The sequence below is a fragment of the Chelmon rostratus genome, chromosome 17 (assembly GCF_017976325.1).
Source record: "Chelmon rostratus isolate fCheRos1 chromosome 17, fCheRos1.pri, whole genome shotgun sequence".
NCBI lineage: Eukaryota > Metazoa > Chordata > Actinopteri > Chaetodontiformes > Chaetodontidae > Chelmon > Chelmon rostratus.
In genome coordinates this window covers 7,493,347-7,509,677 of record NC_055674.1, presented here as the reverse complement: position 1 = coordinate 7,509,677, position 16,331 = coordinate 7,493,347, and positions in this window count along the sequence as shown.

The window sequence follows — 16,331 nt, the reverse complement described above, 5'->3', positions numbered from 1 at the left end:
CCTGGGGAGGACGAGCTGTTCAAGTCGCATTTGACATTAAAACAGCAGCAGTAAACGGAGAAAACCCCACAGAGAAACTACATTATGCTGTTTTCATGAACAGCAAAACATTAAAGATGCAGCATCTGTTCTTATTCCCTTTTGTGATCATTTGCTTTTGTTGATTACAAATTGAAGAAGGATTAGAACATTCAGAAGTGCTTTGTTAATATGGTCACATTATACAATTAAAACATCTGGGATTCCGTCTTAGCTCCCTGAGGTTTACCGCCATGCTGCACTGGACCCCAGGAAATAAACAGGAGCACCCCCCCCCACACACACACACACCACTAAAACTTATGCAGTTTTTATGAAGTCATCCGTCAGGCCCCTCGAGCTGGCCACCAGACAGCAACGTTTCACCTGCAGCTTGTGTTGAATGATGTCAGAAAATGTAATCGGCTCCAAAAAGTTTGATCTTGACTTGGACTCAAGCGATTTTTCTCTGTCTCGTCTCTTCTTGTCTCTCTGGTTTCAGTTCAAAGTGTTAAAAATAAATAATGAATTCAGATAACATTAGATAATCACATAAATGCTGCAGTGAGAAAACAAGCAGTGAAATGAGACAGAGTTATTCTAATTCACAGTAACTGAGGCTGTCACATAATTTTTGGTTCTATGCTCCTGCCATGTAGCCCCAAGCTATCGAATCAGTCTTAAGAGAAATATGATCAGCAGTCATGTCGATCTCATGAGTCTGTCAAGGTCAAAAGAGCTGAAATATAAAACAAAAATGTTGAGATTCAAGCCATTTTCCAATCAAAAGGGAAAGTGAGATGCCCGGAACTGCAGAAACTGCAGAGAGTGCCAACTCTTTACTGTTTTGATGTGTCACTCTAACGCTGTACTTGAGAGACTGGCCCTGGACTGCAAGGACGGGGATGTTAGTAGCTGGCATGAAGCGATATGGACTCAGAACTGAAATTCAAGGACACAAGGAGAGAATTCTTTAAATCTATATATTTTCTTACTTCACTATGAATCTCTTTTCATGATTCCCAGTGTCCACTTTTGAAAACCATTTTGGCTTTTTTTGCTTTATAATCTGTCTGCGTTCACAGAGGTCTCTCTCTCAGGCTCCCGGGCTTCAGAAGCAATAGAATTAATTTGTAGTTAATGCTTAAAGTTCTATAAATTGGCAATCAATCCTGTTAAGTGACTCACTGCTTTTACAATAACCTCACATGGTGACTTTACTGCTGTAGCAGTGCTAAAGCTTTCACTCCAGAAAAACTCCCTCACCTACTTAAAGTCTGCTCACGTGGACAGCAGGCCATGAAAGGGCCTTTCCCAAACACGTCTGAGAACAGTTGCGCTCGTGGACAACACTGCACTCGTCTGCCCTCGCATCCCTCACCCACTGAAAGATGAACTCCTTCCCTCGTAGCAGCGTCTCAGGACACCGGACTGTAAAATGATGCAGCACTCGGGTTCTTGTGATTGTTTTTTCTAATGATGCATGTTCAGGACTGAGCCCAAACACATGACTGTACATCTCCCACCCACATGCACACACACACCTTGCACAAGACAGAATGAATATTGTTGCTTAAACTTCAGCTTTTAACGACAGAAAACACTGAAATTACATGTGCACTCATCAGACTTTAGGAATATGTAAAAATACCAATCTGTGCCTGCAATCCCACCTGGGAGAACTCTGATGAAACTGAACTCTGAAAAGTTTTTCATATTCTGAGCAAATGTATTCAATTCCAATGAGCAATAGAGCAGAATAATATAAAACTCTTGTTTGATGTGGGCAGGTATCCCAGAAATTGCTCCTAAATTACAAGCTTCTGGGTAATGTGATAGTTTGCCATGCAGAAAGTTTTCAGAAAATATGACAGTTGTGGGGCACCTTCCTGACTTTCACGCTGCGCCCGCTGTACTTTTATTCACACAGATTCTGCATTGCAGCGGACACAAACAAGCCCGATAACGTAATTGATTCTCAGCAAATACCCAGTCGTTTCATGTTAAATTAATCTTATATCAGCATAGTAATGAAAATCAACACCTTCAATAAGACCCTGTTTTTCTGTTGACTTTTGTTGACCACTTGCTGCCAAATGGCAATTAACCTCACATAGTATCTCTGTGCTGCTGCGCTGCCGCTGCTAAGCTGCCAGCTGTGCCCTGGCTGAAGCTCATGTTTCCAGCAGAGAATTTTGTCCCTGGGCATTCAAATAATCTTTCCCTTTTAAGTTGATATAAACCACTGAGCATAAGCAACATTGCCAAGCTTTGGCACAGCCGTGCAGCAGAGTGGCCTCTGGGGTAATGAAACACCTTCCTTTTCTTCCTGCCATCGTCCTATAATGCCATAGATGTCAGAGTATCTCACTTTTTCATTTAGTTTCTTGCTATTCAGAGATTATAGGATCATAATATCAGTGTGATATCAGGACTTGACAGCATTAAGTTATTCCACCCACTCAATGTGGAAAGCCCGACATTATACGGCTAAATCATGTGGCGCACTGTGCTGCAGTTTTGCAGATAAACTTGAAGAAGATGCCAGCGTAAGGACAATGACTGTTGTTTCTTTTTTAAAAAAAGTTTGACAGCGATGATGAGTTTCAGAATTGGTTATACAGTAAAATGTGTCATCTTTATTTGTGGTAAACACCCACTCGGCGTTTCAGATTCCTATCTGTCTGGTGGCAAATCAGATCGAGAGTCAACATGACTGTGTTTCTTCAGAATCCTCCTTCAACCTAAAAAAATGGAGTTATCGTCTCCGAAATATACCACAAGCCAAAAATGGTTGGCTAGAATTTCAAATTTAAAGTGACTCAAACAAAGACTCTTAGAAGTCACATTTAAGTCAGGGATAAACCATCTGGAGGACTGTGAACGGCTCTTTGATTGGACCGGTTAGATAATGATAGCTTAGGGAGAAAAGCGGGGAACCAGAGGCACGAAGGGAACCCTGGGAGTTATAAAACTGTTCTGTTGCTTTGAGACTGCACTAATGTTTGCTTTGAGAACAAACATGCGTATCCTGGATGTTCATTCCCCTCCAGTGAATCCATAACCCGCCGTTGTACAACTACAGAACAAACCCAGTTCATCAAAACGTCCAAGCTGTGATCCAAATGTGGGCTGCTACATCAGGAGCTGATCGTCCCGCTGCTTCCTCCAGCAGAGGAGTGAGACTCTGCTCTTTCTCTTACTGCCACCAGGCCTTCCTGCACATTTCAAGTAATTAAACCGGACACGAGGACCGACAGAATAAAAACTTAAAAGGCAGTAAAATAAAGCAGTTTTCACACCAGTGGACCTCTTTTACGACAGCCGTTATACTGCGCCATCAAAATTAATTCGGGAGTGATATATGCGGGTTAATTCTCTGCATGTAGGTGTTCAAGGAGAGAAAAATGACACAGGCTTGTCAACACATTTTATCATAGGATTTATTAACAGTTTAACGTTCGTCGTTATTTTTTTTTAAACATTTTTATCACTTCATTAGCAACTGCGCTGAAGCTCTCTCTGTGTTTGGCAGGAGGAAGGTGTGCAGGAATAAAGGAGAGGTTCACGACTTTTTTGGTCTGCCTCAGCACAATGCCGACAGGCCCGCTCTGAAATGGCTTCAGCTTGCTGTAATCGTTCCTCCTGTTCGCAGCGACTATTAAAAGATCCTCTCCTAATGCGCTTCCGCTGGTAGTGATGAGGGACAAAATCCACAGTCTTCGTTCAGTGTAAAAACTTATTCCAGAGCTTATCTGAAGTTAATATGAAGCTTCAGCAGTCTGACTTAATCAAACCGAGTGGGGATCCTCCACACGGACCGTTTTTTTCAGTACCAAAGTGGTGTGAGGAAAGTGGGAGAGGAAATTTGGTCGTAAAAAGACTAACTCTGAGAGCCCCTCACTTGATTTGTCTGAGACTGCTGACGCCTCATATCAGCAGCTGGAGTTTGGAAAAGGTTTTCCACCTTTTTCTTCATGTTCTAATTCGCTTTCTTCCTCCTTTTTCCGCGTGTTTGTTGCCGATCTACTGAGAAAAGACAGCAAGAACAAAAGGCGAGCGCCGACGAAAGGCCATTGAACAGCAGGTGACCTCTCTCCTCGCCAGCCACGGTGTCAGCTAATTGCTGCTGACATTTCACCCACGTTGTTGTTTCAATCAAAACCATTCCGATGCACCGCTTTCCTTTGTTTCTTCACAAATAGGGGACATGGTGTTAGAAATGCCATCCTCTCTGAGCATCTCGATATTTGTCTAATTATAACACAGTTTGCTTTGACAGTACTCAGCAGTTTCCTGAACACAGCTAATATTTCCGATCCCCTTGCAGGGAGGCTAAAAGTCAACACCCACAGATCTCGCTGGCAAAAAGACTCTTAACCATCAGGAGAAATCCAAATATTCTAATTAGTTACAAAGGTATGAGAATGCTGTGATGCCCTCAATCCTTAATGTAAAACCAAGACTCTGCTGCACAGTTATTTCTGATGATGAGCTCTTACTTCCATTAGAAAGTCATTTACCAGGATGAAATCATTTTTAAACTAGAGATTATTGATTGTAGGTTGTTTTCAGCAATGCAGAGGCTGCCTGTTTGGATATATAATCCAGCGTGCCTACATGATAAAAACACTCTAACACCTCTGCTCCATGTACAGTAGCAGCTCTCTGATGATGGACAGCTGCCGTCAGAGGGGGACATGATGGCTGTTAAAAATGAAGCCGTTTATTTGCTCCGAGCACACAGCCTCTCATTGACTGAGACAAACGACATGGCTGATGGGTTTTGGTGTGTTTTATTTGGGTTTCAGTGACACAGACAAAGGGTTGCTTCGGCGAGTGATTGATCACCGTGCATACAAGGCTACACCCCTGTTTCTGTTGCCTAAATGCAACAAGAGGCGATTGATGGCTGCGAAGTGCATTTCGATGTCCTCTCAGTGGCTCTCCGATTTGTTTTCTTTGATTGCATCTCCGCAGATTCTTTATCTAGGATGGCCAGCCCCCTGTGAAAAGCACATGAACAGGGAGTATCTAATCCCTGCTGTTATTCTGAAGCTCAACAATCCTCAATCCAAGCAAAATGAGAACGGTCCCTGAGTGGGACCCTGCATCACAGAGCAGCCTCGGAGTGGGAAATAAGAAAAAGCACTGATAATGACACTGACACAGCGAGTCAGTGTGCAAACAAACGTTTGGTATTGCTTGGTTAGCAGACCAAACTGGTGGCTTCTATTAGGATCTGGTGGGGACTAATATGAATTCAGTCAGTATTTAAATTTAACCCAATCAATATGTAAACTTCTAGCGCTCTAACTTAAGATGCCACCTGTTGCTAACATCCCACGTTTCAGTTGTAGTTGTCTCGTTTATGGCCTCAGGAGATAATTAACAGTGGCAAATATTGATTGGAGTGTCCTGCGGCGTATCATGTCCGACAGAGATGAGAATATTTAATTTGGTGATATTTTGCTTCAAGCAAGAAAGTTTAATTTTCAGACATGCTGATGGGGCCGCATGCACAGAATATTATGTGAAGCATTTGTAAGTTTTCAATCAAGCGGTCTCTCAAATGAGCATACTGAGCAGGAAAAACATGAAAAATACGCAGATACAGTATATAAAGTGGTAAAAACCTACATACAAATGAGAATGCATGCAAAGTGTTCCAAAGTAGTTAGTACAGAGGTTGGGTTGTTGCACATTAGTCCCAAAGGCAAAAGCACTTTAAATTAAATGGACATCCAGTGTTGTACTGTACATAACAAACCCATTATTTCCTCATACAAAATCTAATAGTGGCCCAGCTCCAGAAATGACTTTGTGTATATCTATGTTGTTTTTTGTGATGCATTCAATGACACTTTTTTTGAAAATAGTTTCACTACTGTGCATTTCTGGTTGAATGAGCTTCGTGTTGAATGTGAGTCATTTAGATTTGCTCCTGATAGGCGTGCGAGTCGATGGTGAAAACCAAAAAGAGAAAATTAATTAATGTGCATTTTCATACACTGCTGTTATGTGAGTTGAGAATTGGGATTTCATTCATCAATACAAGCAGTTGGAGGTGCTAACTCTCCCATCAGGTGCCATTAAACACTGCAGAAGAAGAGGGCTTCGGTTGTCTTGGTAGGCTGGCCTCTCATTTGAATAAAACTGGGAACACCTGGAAGCAATACTCCCCAGGACCTATACAAACTTGCTTAGATTCTTTCCATCGACTTTTCTCTTCTTTTTTTTTTTAAATCTTTTGCTCCCTAACATTCCCACACTGTGTCCACACACACACACACAAACATGTTTGGCATTTTTAACGTCTCTTCCATCTTTTGCCAGGCCTCGCAAACCATTCATGAACTGATCAGTTTGGTTTAAAGAAAGAGAACAGTTACTATTTTTTTGGCAGCGCTGAACGCAGCTCATCTTCTTGCCCAAACTTCACTGGATTTGGCTGTGTTGCAGGCAAATTGCTGATCATTTCATTACAGAAAGCTGGCTGCAAGGAAACCCAGTAAAATGAGTAAAATGAGGTTTGCATCCTCCTGCTTACCTCGATTCAACAGGTAGTCTATGCAGGATTAAGAGGATGTCTCTCCATAGGATGCCAGAAATGCACAACATTTCACCTGTATTCACAGATGCATTTTTTAAAGATAACGTGATACTGATGCTCCTCCCTGATGCTCCTCCTTGAAAAGTAATTTTTTATTTTCCTGAGGGGGCTCACAGTGAACATACGAGTGCTGTCAGTGCGGGAGCTAATAGCCCCGCTCCTCCAGAGCGTTCCGCTGTGAAAACAGAAGCGAGACCTCAGCTTTCAGCATAGGCGTTTGTAAGAAGTAACTCCATATGTTAGTCTGCATCACAGATGTCTAAACCCACCAATCACACAGAGACGTAACATGCAGGGCAAATGCACTCAATATGGGCTGTGATACAGTTTATATATTTATGTGTTTTTTTTCTGATGCAAGACGCCATCGTTCCCTTTCCGGTGATGCAGAGGTTACGCACTTGAAGATGTTCCACCCTTCACGGGCAAAAAAACAGGTGGCAAACCTGCAGCGAGGCTCCGGGAAGTGTTTACAGTATCAAACGCGAAAAAAAGGCTGAGCTTGAAAATCAAATACAGTGTCCTGAGTTTAATTCACTTAACAGGAAAAGCCAAAGCAATGTTGGAAATTTCACGCATCTCATTATTTGGCATTACTCTCACAAACACCAGTGTATTAATGAGGATCCCGGATGGATCGGCAGAGCACTAAACCATATCTATTATTGAAGCATGAGGGAGAATTTTTAGAGCACACTGAATTTCTGCCGTATTCATAATTTATATTTAAATCCTTCTTGGTCCCCACTACATATTCAGATCTCATTTACTGTCATCCGTGCAGACTCGCAGCCTTTATCCTCCAGGAATCTGGTCTCAATTAATGTTCTTATCGAGATTTGGAAGAGGATTTGAAAGGAAAGGTGCTTGGCAGTGGCCATGGAAACACAGAAGAAGCAATCTGTGTGTTCCATTGGAATAATTTAATTGCATGGCAGTGTTTTTAGTGGATTCTTTTTTTTTTCACTGGGATCACACTATGTTCACCATGCTGCAGAGCCCTGTATGTTTTATCAGAGCTTGGTTAGATATGGTGCCACACAATCTACAGAGGACCTTGTCCACAGGAAGCTTTGGGATCGGTGCACAAATATTTCACTTAACAAATTGATTGCTGCAAATACTGATGGAGGTGTTCAATTTTCTGCCTAGTTTGTCTTTCACAGAGGGCTGACTCTGCATCCGTACCATTCCTGTGCCGCTGAGGGGAAACTCCACACACAGCCAGTGTCTGGCAGAGGAGATAGTGTTGCCACCATACAGAAGAATGAAAAAAAAAAGGGGGTGGGGGGGCGGTTTCAATCATTCATCACCTCTCCCTGCACCAGTGTCACAGGGGTGGAGATTCAGAATTCAGAGAAGAAAGTTCAGGGATGCTAAAGCTGCAGAAACAGAAGGGGATGTTTTTGGTGATTTGTCATACTTTTTGCATGGTAGACAGAACTGTGAAGTGCAACAATTTGGCTCTGGGAAAGATCTTCCACGACCACTAGATCAGAAGTGTCAGATTTATTTTCCACTTGTGTGTTTGTGGTATTTGTTTTGTTCTTGAAAATACTGGTTCTGCTGCGTTTATACCTGAACAAAAATGGAGGCCATAAGCAAAGCAGAAACTGCAAAAACAAACCCAACAAAAGCAAAGTGGAAAACAAAAAGAAAAGTCATGTCAAGCACGTTTCTTCCATCAGTTTAATTGCAAATAACTAAAATCAAGTTCGCTCTCTAAACAATAATAAGCTAGCATATCAGATGGCCAGCAAATTAAGAGGCTATTAAACAAAGAAATGTCATTCCTTATATTACCATAATTTAAATTTGATTTAGACAGACGAAAATCCTGTTGAAAGATAAGATGTAACTGAATGCACCACTGCCAACATTGTGACCCATGCCTGCAGACAAATACATGTTCAGCTTTCAGTTTAATTTGGTCATAAAAACTCTGTGTGAAGCTAATTTCCATTCAAATGTCTTTGTTTTTACAAATGTAGCTTGTTGTGTTTAAGAGTTTGTTCATCCCCTCCCATTTGCTACTTGTTAGCTGATGTAGGGCACATCTGTCATACTAATGAATTATTTAACATAAGCAAATGTTATACAGTAGATTTAATTATGAATTGAAGGGGATGCATATTTGATTTCTCCTTTTTTTTCCCTAGCTCAGGCCGCTGGGCTTTGCTAGACAAAGAAATCTCTGCAAGCGAAGGCTGTGATGCAGGCTGGACACCAGTGAAGTGGCCAGTGTGCGACCGCCATGTCTATCGCACAGCAGCACTGTGAGATGGATTAGCTCAGCAAACAAAACCTAAACAAATACTGAACAGTATTCTGCTGCTAACCTGCAAAACTGCTTCCTCCTCAGTCCAACAAGAAGCAGAGTTTACACTCCCTGAACACAAATGCCAGGACACATCAACTCCTATATATATATAACTTAGACGACTGAAGGGGTGTCCATATAAACAGCCATGAGTGAAGTGATGTAGGTGTAGCCAAAAGTGTTGGTATTGAAATAGTACTTTTTCTTTATTTTTATTTTTTTGCCCTGTTTGTTAGATGCAGTAAAATGGGTGGAATGAATGGATGGAATGGAAATTGCACCAGATCCAGAGAAAAGCTGAGTTTTACAGAGAGAAGAAATAATAAGAAAAAGTAAAGTTAAAGTAAAAAGTATTGGGTTTTTTTCTGTTAATTGTGCAGTACTGGCTTAAAGAGACACAAAGAGTGACTCTGCACTGATTTGTGTATAAAATTTGTGAACAATAATGAAAAGGGGATATAGTTTGTTTTCATTAACACAGAGTAAACTGGCTACTAGTAGCAAGGCTGTGTGTTATATAACCCACAATGCTCTCATTTTAGAAAAAGCCTGCAGGGACCTTCTCCAACTTCAGCCCGCTGAGGTCAACTTGAGGATATTTATCAGCAGACAGTTTTTGGGATCCATCGAAACAAAGCTACTGCTCATATAGCAGATTACAGACAAACAGCAGGACAAAGTGCCTGTAAGAATCACTCTCATAAAGTACAGCTCAGTATGTTATAAATCATCCACCAGGTTGCCACTTACTTCCATCAGGTAACGCTGAGTGAGCACAGCTGTGGCTGGAGTTCAGGACACTGGACCCAGGTGCACTGAGTCACTGCAATTAGTCACCTGCTGGGGGGAAACACCGGTTAGAAACAGATACAGCCTCTCAGACGTCACTACGGTGGCCATCACATGATTAGTTGGTGGACTTGGCATTTAGCAGCTAAAGAGATGGATATTTCTGTCAGGAGTTGGTACCAAAAACAGAGCTAAAAGAGAGGGAATATTGGTCCATGTGGACGAGTTCGCCATATTAACTCAGAAGGTGATTTTAATGTTGTGTACACAACTTGTTTCTGCTGCCCCCTGGTGGCCAAAAAATCCAGTTATTGCAGGCTTGAATTAAACAGGAAATAATCTTGCTTTCTTTAGTCTCAGAGCCAGAGTCAGTCAAACTTCCTTTACAGTTTATACAAGGTAGCCTCAGGCAGCCCTCTACCAAACAACCAATGCAATACTGATTCAAATAAGGTGTAATTTGTCTATCAAATGACTAAAAGAGGATCCAACTAGTAAAAATAACACACATTGCTTGTGCTTGTACTCACTCTCATGCTCAGCTAAGTATTTGTTTACTACGACTGATGTGATTTACATTACAGCACTGTCAGTTCTGGAGCACATACTGCACCCTGGCCTGCAATGTATATTTTCCTCTTCACTCTCTGGGAATATATCTGCATGCAATTGTTTGCTCCTTAAAAGGAAAGTCAAGTAAGTGTAGTTCTGAACACAACCCACAAACTGAGCACGCTCACTCCTAATGCACACGCTGAAATACAGTTCTCTGCTCCATATCTCAGTCAAGCTCAACACATCCTATTTGAAGAAGATGACAAGTAAGAGGCTCCAGATGATGAAGCTGACACATCCAGAGAGCGGCGGCTATGATGTCCCCATACTGTAGCTTGAAATTTTGCCACACTATCAGTGTAAGACTGCTTTTGAAGTGAGTTGAAAGAACTTAAATCCAGTGATGACTGGGTGCACTTCCTCGTCCGTGACCAAACTGCGAGTGAGTGTGGGCGCACAGCAAAGCTAATGAGGACGCTAATAATTCACTTTTCTTCCAAAACAGCCTTCAGACAGATCATTGTATTTTCATCATGCTTACTAAATTGAATATCATTAAATGACAAGGACTGGTCTGTACTGCGAGTCTGAGTGATACAAAGGGAAGAGAAAATATTATTTGCATTCTTTAAATAACAATACAGCAATTTATTTCTCTTCACCACCCCATCGTGGTTTCTTTTTAAACAGTTTCAGGTAACTTCACTTTCTTATAAAACCTCCAATTGAAGATTAAATGCATCAAATGCAACCAAAACTCTGATTCCTGTTCTTCTCCGCTTTACGTACGAGCCACTTTTATCTTACATCTGCGACCGCTTTCTGTGATCTCTATCTTTGTAAAAGAGTTGTTCATGCTCACAAATATTAACTGCACTGTCCTTGTCTGTAGGCCAAACAGTGTGTGTTTCATATTTAAACAGGCTTCAGCAAACATAGCTTGTAGTTAGGGTTACAGATCACCACTGAGGCATGAAGCTTGGACTGTGACTCAAGTGGCCAAAAATCCATTATCTTAATTAACTTCATATATAGATACTTTTGAGCATTTTTGCTGTTGGGATTTCTGCTTTTGTGGCCATATTCCTGAATCTTACAGTGACATTTTCACATCCTGAAATAATAAGACAACATGTACATAAACAGCCCCTGGATTGCTCACTTTTGTTGCAGCAATACTCTCAAATCAAAGTTGTCAGCCTTCACTTTTACCTCCGCATTGCTCAGAAATTCCACGCCCAAAGCAATGACCGGAGCAGCTGATGTCCAAATATTTAGAGGACTTAAACCTCAAGGTTTCAGCACCCCAAATATTTAGTTCTCCCAAACAACGCTTCTCTCAGGTGAATGGCGTGCTGCTTTGTATTGCAGGCTGTGGAGTAGCAGAGAAGATGGAGGGCAAAGGAGCAAAGAAGGAGTTTGGAAGGCAGAGTCCAGGAGCAGAACCACAGACAGCTGAGAGTCAGTGGTGCTAATGTGGGGTCTGAGTGTGTAACCTCACTCTCAGTGCGCTCTGATTAAAGAATGATTTATAGGCCTGCTGGAGAGCCCGCTCAGCAATCCGTCTCCTCAATGAGATTTTTTTCCCTTTCGAGGGGTTTGGTAAATCAAGCCATCTTGGAGAGGATCTCTGGTGGACAATGTCAATGTGTTACTGAGAGGGAGCCATTAAATGCTATAATCGTGAAAGCATTGGCGTGGGGGGGTGCACATACAGATACTTATTTGTCACATACACTGTTGGTCCTGACTCCTTCAGTGGAATAAATCAGTGTATGGAGACATTTACACATCTATCATTCCCACATACTGATCATCGCACTACTCTCCTCGCTTTAGTGCTCATTTGCATGCAAAGATTTGAGATGTGTTTGATAATGAGGGTGTTGGAATATTAATATTTCTTTCTCCCACCTTCATATTCATGCTATAACGTTACTTTATACAGTGTCAATTGTTTCAGACCTAAAGGTCTTGTCGACCATGCTAGCATGCTAACATGCTCCTATAATGTCAATGTCAGCATGCTGATGTTAAGTTGGTATAACGTTTATGTCCACTGTCTTAGCTTAGTGTGTTAGCATGCTAATGTGTTGATAATTGGCACTGAACAAAAAAGTACAGTTAGGGATGATGGACGTGTCATTTGGTCATAAAGCAAAGTATTGCTTGAAGAAAAAGGAACACAAAAGAAAAATAAAATGTCATGACACGTCTGTGCTAAATGTCATGGCCATCCATCCAGTAGTTCTTGAGACATTTCACTCGAAACCAAACATGTGAACGTCATGGAGGTGATGGAGATGGAGAGGAAAAGTCAGGAGATCATCAAATTCCGCTGGGATTCATCCTCTGGGGACCGTGATTGTCCGTCCTAATTTAATAGCATTCCGATGGTGTGGTGATATTTCATTCATGACTGACAGACAGAGTGATGCAAGCTGAAACCTAAAAATCTGGCAGTGTTGTGAGATGATTTCATCCTGGTTTTAAGAAAAATGTTTGAAACGTTTTGCAAAAACAAGTGTCGGTAATTTGGCTGCACTACAATCATGCAAACTGACACTTGAAGTAATTTGATTTGTATGGAAACAAGCAGAAACTCTCTCTTTGAACTGTTTTTTATAAAATAAGGACTCAATGGAAAAAAAAAATGCTCGACGAGATGGAAATTTCACTTCTGAAGACTTCTGCACAACAGCAGAACAATGGCAGCACTTATGATGGGAAGATACTGCAGAGTGCTCTGACACATCCATCAATCATTAACAAATCCTCCGCAGACTGAATCCTATCTGTCAAACGGTGTCACGATGCCATTTGTCCAAGGCGTGCTGCATGACGCTGTGGTCTGAATCACAAGTGCGACAGTTATCGCAACAATGAATAGCTTTTCATTTCCATATTATCTGCAGAGTGTACAGTATGTTTGAATTTGGGTCACAATATGAAATTTCGGGTACCTCCTCATGATTATGCTGCATCAAGTTAGTATTCCATAACTGTGCCCTTTTTATTAACCAAAGCACACAGCCGTGGCGTGCGATGTTTCTCAATTATCTCTTGCTGTTTACCCAATTACATTAATTAGAATGCACTGTATTTACATAACCCAGAACAAATAAGCCATTGAGCTAAACCTATTATTAAGCTTCTGTGAAAATAATTACTCCACCTACTGTTGCCATTGTTAGACTGTAGCTACATTTAGGAACAAACTGTCACAGACAGGCCTGCTTATTGACATTAAAAAAGAAAGTGTTTGGGTGTCATGTTTTTATTCTTATTATTATTAAATGATGTACTCTCATAATTAAAGCTCAATGTGGCAAAACCATAAATAAAATGAAAGCATGGTGTTTTTAAGCGATGGAGGACGTATTCAGATAATGTACTCAAATAAAAGTGCCAAAACAACTATGTTATAATAGAGACAGAGATGGAGATTTGAAATATTTTAAACAAGGAGTTCAGTCCAGTCGTTCTAAACTCATGGTAAATCTGGGGAGCCGTTGCAGGAAAGAAGAAAAAAAAAGCTCTGCCGCAAAACTTTGTATTCATTTTGTTGACTTTGCACTGACTTCTTTGAAGGGGGTCACAAGCCAAAAACAAGCCAAGTCATTGTTGTATATTTTATTAGCAGGGTGCCCCTAACTTTTTCAGTCAGGCACTCAGGAGATGGTGTTTGATACTCAGCCCATACATAGCATGGTCTTAATAAAAGCAATCATCCTCACTGTCCTCCACCTCGGCTTCCTGCAGGGTGGATGATGAAGATGCACCTCTCAGTCCCCGGTTGGGCCTCTGATCAGCTGTCTCCACGCACAGGTCAGCAGCTCCGAATGTGCATCAGGACTGAGAGACCAGTATGTGATGGACAAGATCTACACCTGGTTTTTATTTTGTTGAGATGGTAGAATCCCCTCTCACATGCTGCTCTGCTCAAAGGCAGCGTAAGAGACAGTTTAACCACCTTGTTGATGTTGGTTATTTACTTTTTGCACCAAGTCTTACACAGAGGACTCAGCCAAGCATTTTCCTTCAAGCACATCCATTCTCTCACAGCGGAGTCTCTGTCAAGTTGCAAGGTGGCCTCATATTTCTGAGGAATGCTGCACATCTTTGTGTTGCCAAAGCGGTGGCGGTCGTGCACTTCCTGAAGCCAAGTAAAACGAGCAAAAGCTAAAAAAATCTCGCATGACTTAAGAGGGGTCAAATCTGATTTCAAAAAACGGAAACGCCTGCGTAAATTTGTCTCAGCCCTGCTAACATCAGCATTAGAAACAGTGCGGCCCCAAAACACTGTGCAGATATATGCTGCAGGTCACTTTTATCACCTGCAGCCAGATGCATGTGAAGGGCTGGTCTCATGCCTAAACGCAGACAAGATGATATTGTGAAACTTCCCAAAAATGAAAAGTTCATCATGTGTTTTTATGCTCGATCTGAAAATGTACAAGTAACTATTGCTGTCAATATAATCTATGTAGTGAAAAATACATTTTCCTCTGAAATACGGTGAAGTGAAAGTATGAAGTAGCATAAAATGGAAATACTCAAGTGAAGTACAAGTATCTTTAAAGTGCACTGGAGTAAATGTACTTTGTTAGCTTCCACCGCTAGCTTTTATTATGTGATGAATACTGCAGGTAAACTACTGGGTGTATATACAGTATGGCAGGAGCCTATCTGTCCTTCAGCTCTTTTTTAATTCTATCACAACTCTTTCAGTGGCATCAAGGCAAAGCTGCACGTCCTTCAGTAAGAGACGGAGACGCTGCAAAGTCTTTGACACAGTCAGCAACCACATAAACAAAGCCAGCGGCGGGTGCACTAACATGCTTCCACCGGGTGCTTCACTCTATATGTTCAGATTTGGCCTCTAACAATGTAGCCCACGTAGAAAGCTAACCTGCCTGAATAACAGTGATTAAATTGGGCAGACTGCTTTCTCATCATTATGGCACAAGGAGAGGGCAGTCAGAGAATACTTGAAGGTGCTTAACAGCCAACAGAACACAATATTTTTCTCTGCTGATTAGCTTACATAGAGCAGAGGAGCACGGGTGGTGATTATTCCTGAATGTGACAGAGGTGACATGTTGGATAGTGCTGGCTGTATGAATGTCTGGGTCGGCATCGTAATTTCATGTCTTTAGCACCATTTCTCCTGCTCCGCAGTCCATCTGAAGTGAATTCACCTTTCAGCTGAAAACACACTATCCTTGGCTGTTCTGGGGAAAAAAAAGAGCAGCCTTGGTTGGAGACACAAAGGCACCTCAAAACAAACAGAAAGTTATGCCGCGTCTGCGTTCGTGATCGCTCATTCTGTTCATCGCAGCATCGCCTCTGTGTGATTAACCAGGTAGTCCATCTTGCATGGATACGACAGGCCTGCAAACATTATGTCCTGAATGTGTAATAGATTTTTCTGGAGCGAGCGCGTGTAGCTCCTTGCAACAGAGCTGTCTCCCTGGAAAAAGTGCCAATTATAATATTAAAGCTGTCTCTACCAGTGACCTTTTTGCATTTGCTCTGTATGCTATTACACTCAATCAAGAAAGGTCAGTGGTGGACGTGGGTCCCATGCAAAAACTACTTCTTTTTTTTTTTTAAATCTTGTGTTGCCTGTTTGTACAATTGGATTTCATCATTCCAGTGCACAAACACATGGCATATCGTCCACTTTGTACCTGGTGATTGTATACACTGATACGACTTGAACAATAACACGTGTTGTATGTTTGAGTTTTGTAGAGCAAGTCTGTAAATTTTGTTTTCCCCACAGTGGAGCAAAGAGCAGATTGTAACTGTTTCATCGATGGTTGTTATTTTAGATTAATTCTGTCAGTTTTGCAATAGAAGTCTGGCACTTTTTACATGGTCAGGTTCACAGAATACCTGACTAATACAGCTTTAATATAAATAACAACTGTTTAGTGCTGTTACTGAGCAGTGTTACAGTAAAACTCAGTCATTTAGGACAACTTGAAAAGAGACTTTATTCAAGTTTGATGTTACTTTAGAAATGAAATG